This window comes from Grammomys surdaster, unplaced genomic scaffold (assembly GCF_004785775.1).
Source record: "Grammomys surdaster isolate TR1022 unplaced genomic scaffold, NIH_TR_1.0 141, whole genome shotgun sequence".
NCBI lineage: Eukaryota > Metazoa > Chordata > Mammalia > Rodentia > Muridae > Grammomys > Grammomys surdaster.
The window spans coordinates 4443205-4448635 of NW_021604599.1; the positions used below are offsets into that span (position 1 = coordinate 4443205).

At 45.5% G+C, this 5431-nt stretch overlaps 1 pseudogene; it reads right to left on the minus strand.

The window, feature by feature from the left end:
• Positions 1-831: 831 nt before the first annotated feature.
• LOC114618313 lies at positions 832-1110 on the minus strand (annotated as a pseudogene).
• Between the last annotated feature and the right edge of the window lie 4321 nt (positions 1111-5431).

The window sequence follows — 5431 nt, forward strand, 5'->3', positions numbered from 1 at the left end:
TGATGGTACAAGTGGGAAATTCCGCATGACTCCATGTCTCCATGTGACAGGTTGTAATCAATCAAAATTCAGATACACAAACAAAAACTCTTATGCAAAATTACCTTCAGGCTACATGTATAAGCTGTACGTGAGAAATAAGCAAATTTCATACTTAGGCTTGGGCCTCATCCCCAAGACAACTCATTATATAAATGCAAATATTCAAAAAGCTCAAATCTAAACATTTCTGTCTCCAAGTATTGTGGATGAGGGATACTCAACCTCAGTAGCACTTATCCCACGGTAGACAATTTATTTCCACATCTGTCTATCCATTAATGACTTAAACTCTGCAAGGTTGGCACTATGTACCACTCGTCTCTAAACAACCTCACACAGGTGGGACACCAGAATCAGTGAAAAATAAGCTTTATATTAATAGCTAATCATCACAGTTACTGGATGACTGGGGCTTACACTCTCCTGAACTCCCATAACCACTGATCTTGGTGTCTTCACATCTTCCTCCTTCTCTTCCTGAGAACACAGTGTCTACTCACCCCTGGTTATGTAATCCAGGTAGGCTTAGCAGTCTTAGTTCTCAGTTCTTTACACAGTAATGGCCATGGCCTGACACAAGTGGCAAGCTATATTATCGTAGACTCCTGTCTGAAGAGTAGGGTAGAGGGAAGAGATGTCTGTGACTCAAGTTGGACCCATCATAGTCCTTCTTGGGTCACTTTCTTATCATCCGTGAGCCCTTTGTCAAGGCTTATTTTTTTTTTATAGGAGCAATGATCTTTTATTGGGGGAGGGTTCATCAATCCTTCTTGGCTTCCTCATGGCTGCCTACACATTGCTCAGCTCCTCCTGCTTTCTCTTGGCGCAGATGTGCGTGCCCACCCTCTTCTTGATGAACTTGAGTGCACGCTTGTCCTTGGACACTTTGAGCAACTCCATGGCGCGGCACTCGTAGGGCGCGAAGCCGCAGACCTCCCGGATCATGTCCCACATGAACTTGGTGTGCTTGGTGAGGCGCCCGCAGCGCCGGCTGTGTCTCAGCTTGTTGACGTTCATCACTTTGTGGCCCTTGTTGAGGCCCACGGCCACAGGGTAACGCAGGGCCATAGCTGCTGCTCTCCGATGGCGGCCAGGACAGGAAGCAAGGCTTACTTTTTATGTTAATTGATATTTTATAGCTAAGTTAACTTGCCTTTATATATATAGAGAGAGAAACATTTGTAGGCAGTTGACAAAATAACTATGCTCTAAGATGTCAATATTTAAAAATCACTACAATATATTGCTTTGTACACCCGTGTAAAATGGTGCAGAAGTGAAGGAAACATTAACCTGGCGGGTCGCAAGCTTCATCTTGAATTTTCATTCATTCTTCTTGATCCCTCCGTGGCCTTGCACTTGACTGATGCTTGTCTCCTCCCTGGAACTTCATCCTGCTCTGGTTTCTGCGGCAGTGGGTGCTCTGCTGAGTTCCCTCTGTGTCCTGTCTTCTTTGTGGCGTTCTTTTACCCTGGGATCCTGGGTGAAGATGGACGCAATGACTTAGATCACCAAAATATCAGAAGGCAGGAGTCAGTCCCTCTGATGGCTGGCTGTCTTCCTCCAACTGTGGAACTCTGCTCTCAGCAGGAGAGACTGAAGCCAGGTAGACACACAGAGGTGTGATGGGGCAGGAGAGAGAAAGGATACAGGTCGGAAAGAAATCTGAAAAGTCTAGAGATTTCTCTTGCATCCCATTTTCCTTTATAGCCCATCACATTTTGATAAGCTTTGCTAACTGCTACCTAACCTTTACCCCCAGGCCTTCCTTCTGCCATTCCCAGAACACATAAATAGTGATGACTTAGCACAATGGTAGGAGCAAGCCCAGGACTTCACCAAGAAGACAAGTTTCCACAGCCAGTGGTGGCTTACCCAGGACACAGTTCAGCAAACTAGAATAGTGCGCAATCACCTTCCTGGAAAGATGCTTGAATTTCCCATCTAGGCCTTGGCCCCAGCAGAGCTCTTTGGGAAAGCCAAGTCCTTCAGAAGAATTGTTATGTGTGGATGCTGAATCAGAAAGAAAGATTTTTTTTCTATTTTTAGAAAATTTTCTAATTTTAGAAAAAAAAAAAATAAACTAATTTTCTTTTGTAGGCTCTGCCTGTGTTGTTTGGACTCAGGGCATGGAGGCTGGGCCCAGCCACCGCTTCCTCCTGTCCTCTACTTTGTTCTGCTTAATGGCTTTTGTATATGTGCTTGTTTACATGATGGAATAATTAAAAACTCTACAGGACTAAAATAGCACTTAGAAAAGCATTGTTTCTTTCAGACTTGGGAAAAGACTTACTTTTTAAGTTCTGGAGGCCCCAGGGAAAGGACAGCCACTATTTCCCTTACCCATGACAACCTCTCTAGCAAATTCTCCTCTTAAAAGTTGCAATGACTAAACCCAGCCGTGACTTTTACATCTAATAGTGGCAAGGGAGATAAATGTTTTGTGAGAAGCCTGAGGTAAATGATCCAGGCAGCATTTCCTCAGCTGACTAGAACCGGATTTGGATTTTGAGGTGAGGCCTTGTGATGTTTACTTTACTGTACCCACCAGGGGATTCAGGATCTAATTGCAGCATGAAAATGGCTGGTCTGAAGGATCTCAAAAATCATTGCACACTGAAGAACTGTCAGCAGTCATAGTGAAGGAATTCTGAAGGCAGGAGAGCATCGGATAGGCAATGCTTTATGACACAGAGGGTATGAAGCTTTACGTGCTGCGGCCAGTCAATGTGACATTTGACAAACATGGGGACCAAAACCAGCCAGACAATCAATGGACCCCTGTGCTCTCCCAATACCAAGTGAGGAAGGAACGGCTAGTGTAGACATGGGGACAATTCGAGGCAAATGGGAAGGCGTGGGGATGGAGGAGATAGGTGTGGAGAGGTGGGGATGGAGGAGATAGGCATGGAGGGGTGGGGATGGAGGGAAGGGGCCCAGTGCCAGGGTTTGATGTTTCTGCTCAGGAAGAAGAAATAATTGTCAAAACTAATTTATTAAAAAATCACCAATCTCCTCAATGATGACACCTTTCTTTCTTTTCCTTGAGGCATTCAGTCTAGTAAGTTTGCATGTTCAGAGGAGGAGGTGATCAGTGGAGTTCTGAGCCAAATACCCTCCCCCATCTTGTGCACTGGCAGCTTATCCAGCAGCAGCATCCTGTGTCTCGAGGAACGTCATTTGGAAGAAACTCCTCAAAGTCTTCCAAGCTTGTTTGCCCCATTCATTACACACAGCACAGCACTTAGAAGGTGTGGCCCATTCCTGAGGAGAGCACCAGTAGGGCCCCTACGCTTAGCAGATTCAGCCTTACCTCATAACATCTGAGCCTTCTCCTTCAGTGTAAGTTTGTTATCATTTTTTGTCCCTGTGATAGAATCCCTGAGAAAACCCTTCTAGAGGAGGAACGAATGGAGTATCTCAGTGCTCCTGTGACTGCAATGAAACACCATGACCAAAGGTACTTGGGGAGGAAAGGGTTAGTTGGCTTATACTTTCACATAACAGTTCATCATTGCAGGAAGTGAGGGCAGGAACTCAAACAGGGCAGGGATCTGGTAGCAGGAGCTGATGCAGAGGCCATGGAGGGATGCTTACTGGCTTGCTCCTCATGGTTTGCTCAGCCTGTTTTCTTATAGAACCCAGGAGCACTAGCCCAGGGGTGGCACCACCCATAATGGACTAGACCCTCCCCCATACATCATCACTAATTAAGAAAATGCCTTACAAGTTTGCCTACAGCCCAGTGTTATGTAGGCATTTTCTCAATTGAGGGTCCCTCCTCTCTAGTGACTTTAGCTTGTGTCAAGTTGACGGAAAACTAGCAAGCACATCAAGGTCTCAGGCCTCAGTTGCTAGGCACCACTGTTTCAGGGCCTCTGCTGAGGCAGGCATCAAAACAGAGGGACACGGTGGATCAAAGCTGCTCCCCTCCTGGGAAGCAAAGGGAAATAAGGAAGAAGGGTCATGGAAAAAATTATGCTTCCAGGGCACGCACATGGTGAGCTACTTTCTCCAATTTGGCCCCACCTCCTGGATTCCAGTACCTCCCAATAATGCCATTCAATTATGATCATCAACTGATCAATCCACTGATAGTCATATCACGTAGATTCATGATCAAATTACTTCCCCAAAGGAAAGCCAAGTCACTAACTTATGAGCCTTTTATATGGAAACCTTCACAGGAAGCAGGAAGTTAAGCATTGGTCATGCGTACCTCGCAGGTGGAGGACTCTCCCTTCTCTCCTCCCAGTTCAGCCATCCTTCTAAACATGTGCCTCTGCCAGAGGTAGTCTCTCAAAAACTAGCCAAAGTTCTAGATGGACCAGAGAAGCCAGGAATGTAGAGAAACAGCTAAGCTGGTCTTAACTCCTTAGCTCTGGGCAGCAACTATAGAGGAGTCTGGGCAACCACCAGATAATCTTCAGGTCCTTTTCTGTAAAATCAGCCTGCCCTTCTGGTTTAATGACAGCGAAAGATATGGCGTTTCTCCAGGTTTCATTCTGTCTTAAAGACATTCATGTGGACCAGCGTTCCATCCTCTCAAATATGCTCTGACCCGTCCATCTCCCGCCTCTCCCTCTTTTGCCAAATAATTAGTTCCCATTCGACAAAGCTGTTTCTGTTAAATGCCTGTTTAATGAGGTAAGGTTCTAGGATGAAGACTAGTCACACACACACTCACAGGTACACATGCTCACACACACACACAGTCACACACACTCATAGGTACACACACTCACACACACACACTCACAGGTACACATGCTCACACACAAGCATATGCACAGATACACACTCTCACACTCACAGGTACACATGCTGCTCACATATACGCACAAGCAGCTGCTAATATATGTGTTCCTGTGCATTTATTCTCTCTCACACTCACGCATATACACTCACAATGCCGATGTCTTTGTATCTACATTTTTATTGTTCAATATAAAAGAACTCACAACAATAAAGCCAAACAACAAAAGCTCACTTCCTCCTCCGCTGCAGCCGCTGCCATTCGTGCTGTCCTGTGCTGGCAGGACCTGTGTAAAATCCCACCATGAGGGCTGTTACCCACTGAGACTTCATTCCCCAGTTCCACTCACCTGTGGGAGCAAGAAGCAAGAACCAGCATCAGAGACACCTTAGTCAAATTGCTGCCTTTATCATTTATTTACATAGTCGATTAAATGCCCATCTCCTTCCATGTGCTATCTACTTTCTGTCTTGCTCTTACCTGAGCTATTAGAATTAGTAAGACGGACAAGAATGTCCCCCTTCATGGACTTCAGATTCTAGCAATGAGAGAGAAGAAGCACAGGCAGCAAGAAGATAGGCACTGCATTAGAAAGTGATTGATGCTATGTGAAAAATACCAGTGATTAGGTCA